Genomic DNA, 16182 nt, shown 5'->3' with positions numbered 1-16182 from the left:
TGTAAAATGTACGAGCTTCATTACACTACCTTGGCAAAGACGGAATAATTCGCCTGCCTGCGGGGCACACAGATGGCTCTGTATGTTTGCTAATTTGCTCTCCTTTCAAGGTCATTAGTTCTGTTTGGGGAACTATCGAAAAGTTTATTTGAGGTGGGTAAGTTCCTGAAATATTTGCAATGGGATCCTTTGTTGTGGGACTTACTTACAAGATTACAGGAACATTGTTAACATCATCAAGTATCAGAACAATGCAAGTCTCCAAAATGTAAAAAAACCAAAATGTAATACAATTTAAATCCAAATGAAAGATTGACATAATCAAATGCATAAAAAAGTTAATTTAGAATCCCAATAAAAGGAAAAAAATAGTTTTTGCAATACTGTCTATATAACGCATCGGCATATGTATTATTTTGTTTTCTTCACATTTTGTCCTCACCAACCATACAATAATGAGTACTGTACAGTCATAGTGTACTACCTTTATGTTATCTAAGCAGCAGCCAGCCACGTCTCTCACAAGCTCATTACTCAGTGGAAGTCTGGAAAGCTGAATCAATTTTTCAAAGTGCAATATTCACCATTTTCTCTTTTCTCTTTAGACAGGTCCTGCTTAGTTTTCTTATGCAGGAAATGAGTTTTGACATAATGGATTTTTGCCCAGCATCACATAAACACTGCCAGCACTGGCGCTGTGTGCCGCGCAGGTTGCTAAGGCTTTGTTTGCCCAAAAACCTACTGGCCCTCCTGTCACTCAAATACGGTTGTAAATTATCTACAGTACTTTTTTTCAACATTTATTACAAACAAAATATTTGCCTGTCAGGGAGCTAGACAAGTTTTTGGCAATTACAAACCTGAACGCAACGGTTTGAATGTGCAGAACTGTGAATTCCATTGGCTGCTACAGTATGTATTAAAAACATATGAGCAGAAACTGTAAAGTAGATCATGAGCTGCGAACCACCCAGCGTGTTGTTCCTTTTCCTTTTCTTTGTAGTTTTAGGTCTGAATCATTGATGAGCTGAGTTTGATGACAGCTATCATTGCCAATATTGTCTTTGACATTTGACGGACTACTTTCAACAAAGACCTGGGTAAAACTTGCAAAAAAATGTCTGAATCCACGAAAATCAAAGCCATGTCAGCATCTTGTGCAGTTTAAATGGAAATATATACATATGTGGCTCTAGATTGGTCACGTCTTGTCAGTGGAATTGATTTAAAAACCCAAGAACACAATAGGATTTGTTAACTAGAGAATAAAAGAGATAGTTGTGGGCATGTCTTTTTTGTATGGCGCTACTGTAAGTGTGATAATTCAAAATTAGCATGTCGAATTCTCTCTCTTCTGAGATAGGCAATAGCAGTGTGTCTTATAGGGCTATGTTTCATTTAATAATGAAATAGACGAGGGAAAAGTTTAATCAGCCGGGGTATTATTGAGGATATAGTGCAGACACTCTTGCCTAGTAGACGTAGAATAAAAAAGAATCACTTTTATTACTATCTAACTGCAATTAGTTTAACCCTTTTATCTCTCACCATTTGTAACGCTATTTGGACCATTTCACAGAGCCTGGAAATTTGGGCAGTAACAGTGAAATTGATATAGTGAGGGAGATATCATCAGCCCAGAGGGAAGGGTCGGGTGGGGAGTGGGGGGCCCTGCTTATTTCACAGTCTGTCCCTATGGTTTAAATCCAGCCAGCAACTAGCCACGGAAGAGTCTCTTTTATACAGTAACACATCATGTTGTAAATCTAGAGTTTATCCATCTTTATTTGTCTCTATTTAAAATAATGATTTGAAATCATCAAGCATAAGGTCATTAGGAAATGCACTGGTGTCACCTCAGTAGATGTAACCCCACACATCCTTACAGAGCTTTACAACCCACCCTTGACCTTAAACACATGTCTTAATCCAAACAAATCCCCTGTTCTTTTTTAGATTTAGGAGATGGAAATTAAAATATTCTTTTCCCAAATAATAATATGACTAAGACATCTAATTAGCATACAGTGCAGGGAAGAAGTCTTTAATGAAGATATCAGAAGGATCTTATTGTCTGGGGATTAACACTTTCTTTTTCTTAAAAGCCATTATTCAACATCGACTAATGAACGTATTGTATTTATTTGTGTTATTTTTGGTCTTTTCTTCATGTTAATTGGCTGTTTTCACATTTCTTCTTTTTGGGTTTTTTTCAAAATAGGGCATTGCAATTATTTCATTTTTCGCTGTATAATTAGAGGTTAGATTTATTTGTTTATCTCAGTGCAACTTTAAACTGGAGATTGACAACAACTGAAAAATTATATTGGAGGCGTAGCTATTGACATTTTTAGACCTTTGCAAAACGAACAATGAATATGAGTGGATTTAGAGTAAACAGTTGAGGTTGTGCGTGAGGAAAAATAACCCAAAACCAAAATATTATAAAAACGTTGTGTATTTTGCTGCATTAAGCCTTTAGTGCACCACAGAATTAATGTAATTTAAGTCAAATATGTTGAAATGAACACAATTCATCTTTGCAACTGAAAGCATAGGGTGGAAAGCTTTTGGTGCTCGGGAAGAGATTGTGAGTCATTTAAAATCTGCCTGTTTTCTTGCTGTTCATTAGTAACTCTACACGCAGACACAAGCGTACATCTCGTTTTGTTAACCTTAACAAAAGCTAAATAGATGAGTAATACAATCTACCAAAAAACAAGATCATTTTAACCCATGCCTAAATCTGTTTTGCATGTGTCAGAGATATTACCCACAATGCTCATAAAGGTGTCCTTATGTAAAAAAAGATATTGGCAGATGAAAGGTGGTTTGACTGTCCACACTAGGGATTAATCAACACAACATTTGCAATTTTGAAGCAAAAATGGCTGAAAGTAATTTAGTCTTTTTTGCCTCTTACTGAACACACAGGAAGCGTGGCAAGATGCTAACACTGCCCTTGCAAAAAATGACCAGTTTACATTTCTCCAGACCTCTAGTGTTCACGCAGAAGGTGTGAGATTGGACGTTCGGGAGTGTAAAACAAATGACGAGATTTGCAACTCTTTCACCAAGTGAGGAGAATGTGTCGCGATCATTGGCAGGGGAAATGAGCAAGGCACCGTGCCACATGACCAAAGACTGTGAGGCCACTATTGGCAGCTTCGGCGGGGATGGCTACCTTCCAGTCCTCACTCAGGGCAGAGTGGCACAATAAGCCTGCAACTACAATGTGAATTAAAAAGGAAAAACTAAAATCAAGAAAATTACAAATTTGTAAAAACTGATCTTGAAATTGCCCCCCCCCCCCCCCCCAAATTAAATTAATAATGTTATCATTACGAAGCACAGCATTTAATTTTATGTCGTGCCATAAAAATTCAGTGTCTGAAACAATTCAACGAATCTTCTGGTTAATGGTCCTGGTTTCAGTGGTTCAGTGGAGCGTTGCAAATTTAAATTTACACAATTCAAATGTCATTTATGCTGTGTTCTCTCTCTTTATCTCTCTCACTTTCTCTCCCTATACATAATAATAATAATACACAATGTAGCAATAATGTGGAGTATTTGCATCCAACTAGTTAAACAATAGAATGCAAATACAAATGCCCTCTTTTCTTCTTTGCCCGACCATCACCATTCTAAAAAAAAACACATAATAATGATTCCGTTTTTCATTAGACTTATCAATGCTCAAATGTCAGAGTTCAATCTGAAATAGCAAAAATGACCCAGTCATATTACATTCAAAATGGGAGTTGTTATCCTTTTGCTTCCTAAAAAATGTTAATTTTCCATTTTGGAAACTCCCCTGACTCCCTGTCACTGGGAAAGATATAGTACATAGTGATTTATTCTTGTCTCAGGTCAGATGTTAAAGACTGCACAAACTTCCTGGTTTGTGAGTGATCCAAAAAAAGCTCTCACAAGCTTGTTTCCTCCACAATGTTTGTGTGTAAATGTTTTAAGACACTCCTGATTAGTTAAACGTTAATTAGTTATACTTTTACATAATGTTGGTACACTGCATGGTGATACTCAATATTACCTTCGACATTATATTTTTATTTCAATGCAAATAGTTTTTTGGTATATGTGAACATTTGTGGGTATTTATGTGTGTTTTTCTGTGTGTGAGTTTGTCTGTGTGTGACCAGCCGAGCTCTAATAGCTTTGTGTGTGAGATAGGCCAGACTGTACTGCTCTGACAGTGAAAAGGATAACAGGAAGATGAGGAGCAGAGAGAGAAATAAAGAGAAAGGGAGAGAGAAAGAGAGCGGCACTCAGATACTCATTAGCCACCAGGCGCTATCTGGAGTGTGTCAATAGAGTCATGTTAGTGGGGTGTTAAAGCATTGACCAAGATACGCAGAGAGAGGCAGAGAAAGACAGAGGGCGGGGGGTGAGGGGGGGATAGCAAGCGCTCCCCCACCATTGCAGCACCTGTCACACCTTGAGATAATCATCCATCATGCCTCGCCAGTGACTGGAGAGTGTGTGGTCCTTTTTAATGGCCGCCATTGACACGATTCGTCTTCCCCTCCGCCCACAGCCTGTCACCAAATTGCTGCTCTTGCAGCAGGGATTCATTTTATTGCACCTGTGCTAAGATGAGATGTGTGCATTCTTGGCTCTAAGAACTTTTGCCTAAAAAGACAAGATTCCTATGTGCTGATAGAAGGTAAATAAAGTAGTCATTTCGATTGTCAAACTATGGCAACTTGGGAGCTCATCAACTGACAATGTATGACAAAAAAAGTTCCGTATTCAATCTGCAATAGCAAAACTGACATTGAACCATCTGAATGATTACTTTCCAACTAAAAGGAGCTCTTAAGCTAAAAGTTACAGGTATATGATCAAATAAATCTGGCTCTGATGAGCTAAAGGAGCTGGGCAGACAGGTGGTAAAGCCATGACACCATGTGAATGAATAGGCACAATGTCCCTCCTTTGCAGTTGATAACTGGCCTTCACACAAAGACACCGTTGTTTCTTAGAGACCGGCCTCCAACTTAGCAGAGGTCTAGCTCAGCACCACAACAGATGTGTGTGTTTAGAGGCACGAACGTTTAAATGTGAGACTGCTAATGTGAGGATGTGTTAAGTGTATAGGTAAAAGTCTCTCATGTGTTAATATGCTCTTGTATGCACATTACTTTAAATCTGTAGTGTGAATATGAGGATATGTAACTCACCGGGATCTTACCAGGTTTTCTACTCCGCATGATTGCTCTTCCTGGGGAAACTGTGGTAAGGTGAGCTCAGACATTGGAACAGGCGTTTATAGCGCATCTAACATGACTAGATGTCCCATGGTGTAGCTGGGCACGCGAACGGAAGAGGCCTTGCTAATGGTAGGACCCCGGTGGGAGGGTGGCACGCACCCAGGGCCTCTGGCGGTCCTTTAATAGAGGACCATGGAGATGCCTGCCTGCTGTGGTTTCTGGGTTTTAGATGATTCTAGTTTCAGGTGACATGCCTCATGCTCTATTAGCAGACTCTTCCGACCACAGTTTTCTTTGGCAGCCTCAGAGTTTCAGACTGCAGCAGCTCCTAGCGAGACTAGTTTTCCACACGCCACCTTTCTCCTGCTCCGTCAGATACACACAAATAAACGTATGCAGACACATACCCACACACACACGCGTGGGCATACCAACACATACAAATCAAAATCTCTATTTCATTAATATATACAGTTGGAGACACATAATCAAACATAATCATGCACAGACACTGACAGACAAGCCCCACCATTAGTCTCACTGGTAAATAGAGGTCTGTTGATGTACATAGACAGGTAGGGAGTCCAGCACACAGACATCCATATATTTTGTCTGAGCCAATACTGTAAGTCGGCCTTGACATGGTGGCAGTAGAGGATTTAGGCTCCAGTGGTGTTTGTGAAGTACAGAGCTGTGTCCAAACATCCTGCTCATTCCTGTGAAGTGGTCGGATGCTGGTCCCTCTCTCTCTCTGCCCTTTTTCAGCACTCTGGCATGCGTTCTGGGTGGCATCAGGTCTCAGGCTTCAGTCAAAGGGCCGTCTCCTTGCCTCCTGCTATGCTTCATTCTCTCCTCTCACCTTCTCTGACCGTTTCTCTGTCTGACTCTCAGTAAAAAAAGCTCACACTTTATAATTTTGTTCTCTATTTCAGAGAATACTGTGAGACTCTATCATGCTCAAATCAAGCCAATGTGTAATTTCTGCAGATTGCATGGAAATCTACAGAGAAATGTGAAAATGAGTTTTATCTTCTGCTGACTTTTTGTCTTTTGTCATTGTGACAAGTGTATGATAGCACCATATTTTACACACACAAAGGCGTTCTTTGTACTGTTCAAATCACAGTTCCTTACGTTTTTGTTCAGTGATATTGTTTGGTGATCTATACGAGTTTTTCACTAGTGATGTCTCAGTTATCATCTCAGTTGGATATTGGCTTTCAAGTGAATTTCCATCTTCTGTATTGTGAAGCCATTCTAGTCATTCACAATCGTGCTTTTGTCAAAAAACTTTCCATGTATTTCAGTTTTGAAAAGAGCAACTTTATTAATGAAATAAATGGCACACTGTGTGACAGTTGCACAGTGGTTTCTCTTTGGCATATGATGTATGTCTGGACATCCAAAGATTTGCTGATTCAACTAATTAAACCAAGAGGACAGCTGCCATTGGTAGAAACTCCTCTTGGCTTTTAAAATGATTTGGACACTTTTTGTCACAGGCTACATAGAGTGTCTGTTTACACATGTCAAAACCTCTGCTTGTTTTTTCAGGCAGTGCGTAAGGCAAACAGTGAATATTCCAAAACCAAATGGCTGTGAGTGAAGAAGGCATTTGGTCAATATACAGTAAAAGCTCCCTAGCAGCTATTCCTGAGGCTAAACGAAAGAGGATTTTATGCCCTAGCAAGTGCTCAATGCACGCTTAGCTGCTGAATGCTTTATTTCCTAAAGTATAAAAATAATTTAGCATTGGTTTCATATTTTTTCCAAACCTTTTAACTGATGTTAAGTTCTTTGAATAGGACCTAGGCAGTAAATCCATGTCAATCACTTGTGAAGACATTCATAATGAATTTTGGCATGTTGTGTATTGAAACCATTTATCTCAAAAGCTGATGAGAGACATCGGTGTAGGTTCTTTGATGTAAAGAGAGATCATTTTGACAACAATGCGGGTGTTCATGAATCAGTGCACTGATATGTGTCTGTTTATGTCTGTTTGCTGTATATTTGCTGTATAATCCGCATGGAATCGCGATTTTCTACAGAGGATATTTTCATCCGGGATGATCTGATTTTACTAAAGGCCTCTGTCACTCATATGGATAACCTGTGCAATTTGCTATGTACTTTGGCCTGAGGGAAAATGGCTGGCGAACAGGCCTATAATGTTCAGGTGAGACCACGCACTCAGAGGAAAAAAAACGTATACATATAAACAGGAATTGCATGGCTATTATTTTTAGTTGCGTACATGATATACCTGTTACACCATTTAAACGATAAATACCTTACATAAAAAGAAATACAAGCAGTGTCCCTCTAATTTAAAATGACCCGCTAATATGCAATTTAAACATGTCACCTCATCACAAAAATAGCTCCACATTTGCACAAAAAATTACCACTTCAACTATAAACAAGCGCGTTTCCTTTGAACGTGGCCAGTGATGGCTCAGCTGACCAAAGAGGAGCCCGACCAGCTGGCTCACGTGACCGACATGGACCGTGCTATTTACACTCAGCCCATGGCGAGCTGTTTGCTGAGAGGGATAATTTGACAGTCAGATAAACAGACAGACAGACAGACGGATAAACAGAGTGTTGGCTACTGACAGAGATCTCACTGTCAGTCTCACTGCCACTCTGTTCCTCTCTCAAGCCCAACAGCCACGGGGCAATATTTGAGCAGACAGTCACCAAGTCTTCCAAATATTGAACAACATGCAGTAGCTGTTTTTTTTCCAAGTGATTTTTGGACTCGCTGTCTCTGTTTGCTTCTTCTTCTTCTTGTGGTGCAATGTTGGCAGGACACGGGGGGCTTTAACAAGTCTCTCCTTTTTTTTATTTCTCCCTGTCATCCCTCTTTCTAGCTTTATTTATCTTTTCATTTTAATGTTAGATTTAAAATAATCTAAAAAGTCCTTATAATATTGTTTTTTACTTCACATTATTTAATTTTTTTAATTTTATTAGAGTATTAAAGTGACACAAGGTACATGTTTGCAAAGAGATTTTCTTGCTGTAAACGCATAGTTAAATACACTTTCACAATATATACATTTTTGATCTTACTCTTTTTCCAAGTAACTTTAATTAATGCCCAGATATGATAAGTCATGACAGATATATGTCTTACAGTATTTGAGCGTCTGTTTTGTAGGCGTGATAGTTTTGCAATATCAGATGGTGTGGGTGCTTGTCTTTGTGTCTCCCTTCGGAGTGTCTGTATGTGTGCATGAATATATGTATCAATTGTGTGGCCATGTGTACTGTGTGTGTCTGCATTTGTGTATGTGCGTGCTCACATGTGTGTTCAGTGTTCTGCGCCTGCTGTATCCAGTGACGTTGTCACACCTCTCTTGGTGTCCTGCTGTGTTTCCCGCGGCGTCCTGAGGTCCTGGATGCTGTCTCAGTATCGCTGCTGAGGATGGTGGGCGTCTGGCACAGATAACTCTCTGATAGCGCACTGATGGACAGCAGGGAAACTTTTTCCTTTACTCTCCTTTCCCCATCCCCCTCTGAACGCTATGACAACCTGCTGTAAATGGAGCTCAGAGGTGTGTGTGTGTGTGCACTTACACTTATGATTGCAGGATTAGGTGGGGGTGGGCTTTATTTGATAGTACATTATAAATTGAAATCATGTCTTGAAAAACATACTCCCTGAAACTCGAAACAGCGGGATAAGAAAAAAAAAAAACAGCCATACATAAAACAAAGATCCTTTAATAAGAAATGCGAATTAATTTTCCTTTTTATTACTCTTTCTTTTTCCTTTGTATTAGCAGTTTTATTCCTTTCTCAATTACGTAAAAAACTGCTGCTTAACTTGCTAGTAGGTTTTCAGTGGTTGTTTGGTTATTCACAAATGTCATTGGCATCCTTTTTTTCTCCCCTTGTGGTGGCCTGTGGGGGAAAGGCTAATATCTTGTGTGTCAATTCGCAGCAGGAAACTTTTAGATCTATATAAGGTTACACAGAACTTATTTTCTAAGAGAGAAAAGAAATCCATTATTTATGAACATATTCCCAGTCCATGGCTAATTGTTTATTTTCTTCACAATTGCTTTGATGTAACCAGCTAGACACTTATAGAAGTCTGTCGAAAGCTGAATATTTTCTATTACACTCTTTAATGTATGATTATTATGTGTCATTCCAATAAAAGTTTATTTTAGTTCACTGTTTCCCACATGAGGGTTTGAGTACATTTAATATATATGCTCTGTCCTGCTCTAAAAGGTGTCAGTATGATTTTATGTTCAAACATTTGTAGTTTCCTTTCCCTGCCACAAGACTATTGTCTTTTATCTACATTGTGGTAGGAACCCATTAACTTCCTTTGGTTGTGCTTGTAAATCAAAATAGAGAAATCACTCGCCTGGCACTGAGTAAAATAACGGAAACTGCTTCTTGAGTGAGCTGGGCGGAAGGCGCTGTGTTCTCCACGGGTCTTTCTGTAATTAAGCGGGCTGTACATTCCTCAGTTAACATTACGTCTGAAGCTGCCTGATCAGCACTTTGCAGTATTTAGAGAAGTTTAGGGTGGGAGCGGACGCCCTGGCCGCAGAAGAAATCAAACAGTCGTAACATTTGTTTAAACTACAAAAAGAAAAAGGCCCCCTGTAATTAGATTAGAGAAACATAAAACATAAAAAGAAAGCAGGGTTGTGTTTATGCAATCTGCCAATCAAATTTCTATACAATACTCTGGAGCTGGGCTATTGGATAGTTAGGGGAACAATAGAAGTCATCCCAATGTGGTTTTACAATAGTTTGTTATTGTTTTAGATCCCAGCAAACAGTATTGAAAAGAGGATAATTATGCATCACTGTTTCTCCCATGCCAGTGATGCTATTTTATTTGCTATATATCTTTTATATCAGTTTCAGTAAATTCATTATCCTGTGATGATAAGGAACAGGAAACTAGAAGGCAATTCGTGAAGAAATTGCAATTGGGATGCTTTATGCTGAAAAGCTGACGCTAAACTGCTATGCTTTAAGCTAATGTGTAAGAAGAAAGTGAAGACTTTAGATTGAAATGATACAACACTGGGGGCTTGAATGTGTGATGAAAGAAGAAAAGAAAGTAAAAAGGCTTGGAAAAGCAGCAGAATATTTGAACTGTGAACTTTTTAACTAACTTGATGGTGAATGATCTGTCGCCATGCCAACGGCATTTGATGACATCCCATAATACGCTTAGATGCGTTGATGGCTGCATCGCTACCAAACCTGAAGTTATGGGCCATTTGGAGCATTTTCACTGAAGTTATGAAAAAAAAAACGTGTTTCATGGCGAGCATTGTGTTGCCATTAGGGGTGTCACGGTGTGAAATTTTCGGCTCACGGTTATTGTGACCAAAATTACCACGGTTTACGATATTATCTCGGTAATTTTTTTTTTTTTTAGTGTTAACATTAAGGTGACCAGGTACCGATCCGAAGACCTCGAACAACAACGTTGTTCCCCAAACATCCACATCCAACCTGGAGATGAGAGTACATGGAAATAGGGGGCATTCAGCAATGGGTTAAAAAGTAGAGTGTTTATTACAATATAATGTTAAAAATAAATTAGGTTATTAGGCAAGAAGCCAGTACTGTATGAGAACTAAGCTGTTTAGCGCCTTACAATGGCGTTTAGTAGTGCACTAGCTACCAACGAATAGAGCATGGCACCGCAGTAGGATGTATTTTAAAATGCTAGCAGTGGGCGTGCTTACACTGACATTTAATATCAAGGTTTAACATTTTAGACAATCGGGTATATCGTTGCATTATCCCTTGACCCAAAGTCAGAAGTAACTTAATCATTAATGTGTTTCACTGCACTATTTTCACTGTCTCATGGCATATCAAAGTTTAGCTATTCAACTTAGCTTAGAATGGCGTTTAGCGCCGATCTAAGAATGGTGAACACACGAGAGCAGGTGCATTTGCTAATGTAATGTAAATGATTATTATCAAGATTTAACATTATTGACAGTCGGATATAATTGTTACATTTCCCCTTTACCCGAAGGCAAAAGTTATTTCGAGCATTTCAGCTAAAACTATGTGTTAATATTAACAAATATACCTTGCACTGGCTGTGCAGCTGCGGGTGATGGTCTCGTAGATGAGTGAGCAAATTCGATGTGTTGCTCCCTTTCGCGGATACCTTCCGCCGGCATGTCCTGCACACGGGGGCACCGTCCTCCACCAGTTGCCCCTCGGAGTTTTTTAAATATCCAAAGTAGGACCACACTTCTGATCTTCTGCGCTTAGAAGGTGGAAAAATGGTACCATCGCGGCTTCCTTCTTCTGCTGCCATGCTTAAAGTGAGAGAGTGTGATAAAAGAACCTAGGACTAGTGGCGCCTGCGAACGTTCGAAAGTGTCACGTGTGTGGTGTAGAGCTCTAGTAACGCACATAGATAACATTATGTTTTGAAATGCAAAGTATTTAGCGCGGTAACAGTGTAATACAGTGTAACCGTGGGAGTATTAGGGAAATGAAAGCTCTCCCGGTGTAACGGTGTGCGGTAATTTAACCCACCGACATAACACCGTGTTTTGAAATTCAGAAGGTTATCTCACCGTCAAAATATTTTAGCGCGGTTACCGTCTACACCGGTAACCGTGACACCCCTAGTTGCCATGGCAACGGCATTTGAAGAAATATCAAAACTGTCCCGTAGATGTCTTCACGGCTGGACTGTTAGCACACATGTGAAGTTTGAGCACTTTTTGAACATTTTCATAGGAGATATAGCGACATCGTCTTTTATGGCGAGGGATGTATTTCCATGGAAACGGCATATGATGAAACCCCATAATTGACGTAGATCTGTTGAGGGCTGGACCGGTGATGTACAAGCGAAGTTTGGGGGACGATCGCACCGTGTCCATTGGAGTTACAGCGGCATCGTGTTTTATGGCGAGGGATGTGTTTCCATGGAAACGGCATATGATGACACCCCCATAATTGATGTAGAGCTGTTGAGGGCAGGACCATTAACCATTATCTGAAGTCTGCTGCTCTGAGAATGTCAGTTGGAGTTATGACATCATCGTGTTCCATGACACAAGTGTTTATATTTGAGCTAACGACGTGTCCAGAGATCAAAGGTTTCCATGGTGATCGAATAAATGTGGCAAAGGCTCAAATTTGTTGAACAACACATTTGTAACAGGTTTGTTAATTGACCCAAAAATATGAACAGTTGGAAGATTGAAAATGGGATTATTATTAAGATTATTTGTAGGCCATTGAAAAGTAGAATCATTTATGGCGCATTTCCACCGCGGGCCTTGCTCGATTTAGTACGGTTTTGTTAGGCCTTGTTAGGCCCGCCTCACTTTAATGCTGCGCTTCCATTACAGGTTAAGAACTGGGGTAGTATCTATAGCAGGGGTGGGGAACCTCCGGCCCCCGGGCCGTATACGGCCCGCGAGACCAATTGGTACGGCCCTCAAGGTAATTTATAAACACACGCAAAAAAGAAAAAAATTAAAGAAATCTAGACCGCAAAAAAATTAAACAAGCGAGTACCTGTTTTTCGTGGCCAAGGTCAGGGTCCGTGAACACAACACGAGCCTAACGTGGTATATGTCTCGTCTCTGACAGGGGTGCAGTTCTGCTGGAGAGCACCAGAACGTCGCTCCGGCACTTTCACAAATTGCAGTACCCATAAGGAACCGTACACATGCCGCAGTTTTTGCGTGGCTGTGTCTTTAGTTGTAATCCCAGTGGCGATCTGTTCATCTGTCATACTGATCATACAGTCAATAACTTTGTTGTTATTAGCATCTGGTTAGCTAGCTATGCTAACGAATATAAGAAGCTTTTTCTACAACCAGCGAGGTAAAGGCACATCTTTATATGATCATTATAGTTATAAAAAAATAAGAGAATAAAGTAAACAGGTATAAAATACTATATGACAGTAAAAAAGAAAGTTGTTATTAATAAACAAGAATAGGCCTACAGTTTGAAAGGAGAGTGATTTGTAAAATATCCATAAAGAAAAATAAATCTGCTTACATTTCTGTTTCATATGGGTGTTGAGAGAGGTATCCATAGATCTCTTCATGTTGCTCTCAAAGTGCACCAGATTGATGCTTTTGACTTCCAACATTTAAAAAAAATGGGGGCATGCTCCCCAGGGAATTATTTTTTTCCCTAGAGGAGGGACACACACTTAAATCATGTTCACATGGATAGGAAACTAAATACATTTTTACACATCTTGTGTCCATATCTTTCTGTTTTGGTGGTCATGCCACAACCGTGCACGTGCATGCATGCGTGAGTCAATTCATGGTTTTTACTAACCGGTATCAGTATGCTGTTACTTCAGCATCATTTTGAAAGGTGTATTACAATTAAATCACGGTCAAATATGTTCATCTTGTTGTAGTTGTAGCCCCCTTGCCAGCGATTCTCTCACTAGTTTAGCATTTTCAGCTCAGTTGTTGGCCCGTTTGTTGGGCCCGTTAGAACCACGATTTTGTCGGGTCAGAAAAGAGGTGAAAAAGTAGCCCCGGGCCGGGACTAGGCCTAGTGGAAACGCAACCAAAAACAGGCCCGGCACGACACGGAATGCTTAAACCGCGCTCCGCGCCATGGTGGAAATGCGCCATTAGAAAGATGTGAACATTGAAGTTTCTATTCTAGAAAAGCTGACACCGTAGTGCATCGCTGGTTTTAAAAGTGATTTATAAGAGTCATGTTTAAAGATGTGCAATACTTAAAATGTTTATGAAGATCCTCTGAATGTGTGTCATTAGTTAGCTGATAAAATGTTAGGGCTAAATACCTTGACATATTGACTACAAGAGCTTGAATCAAACAAGCAACCTTGTATTTGAAAGATTAACTCACATAGCAACTCTCGCACCTGGTATACAAGTGTTGTGGCTGAGTACTTTAAAGGGTTCATGAATAGAGGGGACTTGAATGTGAAATAAGAACAAGATAATAAAAGTCTAAATGCATGAAAAAGCAGCAGAATATTTGAACTGAAAACTTTAGAACTAAAACCATACGTCACCAATAATGTCTAAAATATGTGGAACATGTTGAAGTCAGTATGAAGTCTCCATCAGACGGAAAATAATAGGCTGAGACAGTCTGTTAAACTCCAGTGACCACGTCATTGAAGTTGCATGAAGATTGTTGAAGTCTGAAGATTTCTCCATTGACTTCCATGTTACAAATGTGATGTATTATGGGATGTATCTCTGGCATTATGAAAGTTATGAATGAGAAAAGTAATAGCTATCGATTCTCGACCGAGCTGAACGTTTTGATGTTCGAACAGAGTTTCTGCGATGTTCAATGCGGGAGGAGAAGTGGCGCAAAGTAACCCGGCGGAATAATAAAGAATTTCGTGTGTAGCATAACAGATATTAGCATTAACAAATTAGCATTGTAAGATAGTGATTTGAAGACATGTTGTCAACACAAATAATGTTTGAAATGTTTTTTAATACATCACATTGTAGAAATCATGGCATCATAGTTGAACTGGACAAAGTATTGTCATAACAAATCAGTTAACAACAACTTTTCGTTTGTTACCTCTCAGGTAGGATCGTCTCTTTACACCAGCTCCACCTGTCTAGACTTAACGTTCCCAGCTGGCAGGCTATAGGGGAATGGCCTCTTCACTGAGGCTTTACACAGAGCAATGTCGTTCAAATGCCAGGGTGCCCAGTGGCGGGATCTGTAGCTCTGTTCTGGATATCAGCTTTCATAGGATCAAAGCACTGGCAGCGATATCCTCCCCCTCATCAGCCGAGCAGCAGTGCAAAGACCCAAGGGATACGATCGGCGGAGGGGAGGGGATTGAAGGGAGAGAGAGACAGACAGACAGATAGACACGGAAGAGAGAGAGAGAGAGAGGAGGGTGAAGGAGGCTGGTGAAGGGGGGGGGGGATGGTTTAAGGGATAGGGAGATGAGAGCTAGGTTAAGGGCCTGCAGGGCTGGGGAGGACGGGAGTGGGTGAGAAAAGACTTGGAGGATGGAGAAAAGGGTTGTTAGAGATGTTTGAAGACAGCGGGGGAAGTGCTGATGGGAGAGCGATGCAAGCAAAGGGGGAAGGGATAAGAGGGCCGGGCGATGTGTGTGTAAACGAGACAGATTCACCAGTCTCATCAACATATAGGGCCTGGGTCTGAAGATGGAGCCCAAACAGCTGAGTTCCCCCCCTCCCCCCCCGCACAACGGCATCTGTACGTTTCCATCCCTCCGTTTGCCTCACCTTCCTTCAGCACCCCTTACGCCCATGAGTCTATTTACTCACCCGCTTGTTTGCCGAGAGCGACAGCATACCACCCCTCCTCCACCAACAGCGTCCCCCCCCAACCTCCACCCAGACACACCCTCCGCTCCAGCTCCCTTCCCCCCCCCCCTCTTCCTATCCCCTCTATCATCTTCCTTAGAGATATGAGGAGCGAGGTGCAACACTTTACTCTTCCTGCTCTCCTCCCTCTCTCCAGGCGCTTTTTGATTTCTCCTCTCACCTCCTCTTTCTCTCTTCCCCTTTCATATCCCAGAGTGCTTCTTTTCTTCTGTTCGTCTCTTCCGATCGCGAGTTCTCCTCAAGGTATCAGTGTGTGGTATAGAGTTGTGGCGGAGTCTTTTCTTAAAAGTGCTAGCTCATTAAGGAGTGGGAGTGTTTGGATATGCGTAGTTTGTATTTTTAGTGTGTTTGTTTGTGCCGCTGTGCCGGGGCTGTGTTCTCGGTTCGTGTGTGTGTGTGTGTGTGTGTGTGTGTGTGTGTGTGTGTGTGTGTGTGTGTGTGTGTGTGTGTGTGTGTGTGTGTGTGTGTGTGTGTGTGTGTGTGTGTGTGTGTGTGTGTGTGTGTGTGTGTGTGTGTGTGTGTGTGTGTGTGTGTGTGTGTGTGTGTGTGTGTGTGTGTGTGTGTGTGTGTGTGTGTGTGTGTGTGTG

At 40.8% G+C, this 16182-nt stretch overlaps 1 long non-coding RNA gene across 1 annotated transcript in view; it reads left to right on the top strand.

Annotated features, from left to right (window-relative positions):
- Positions 1–16182, top strand: part of LOC307042312 — a 101421-nt gene that overhangs the window by 62058 nt on the left and 23181 nt on the right. The window lies entirely within an intron of this gene.

Source organism: Notothenia rossii, assembly GCF_949606895.1.
Source record: "Notothenia rossii genome assembly, chromosome: 6".
Taxonomy (NCBI): domain Eukaryota; kingdom Metazoa; phylum Chordata; class Actinopteri; order Perciformes; family Nototheniidae; genus Notothenia; species Notothenia rossii.
This window is presented reverse-complemented; position numbering and strand designations above follow the sequence as displayed.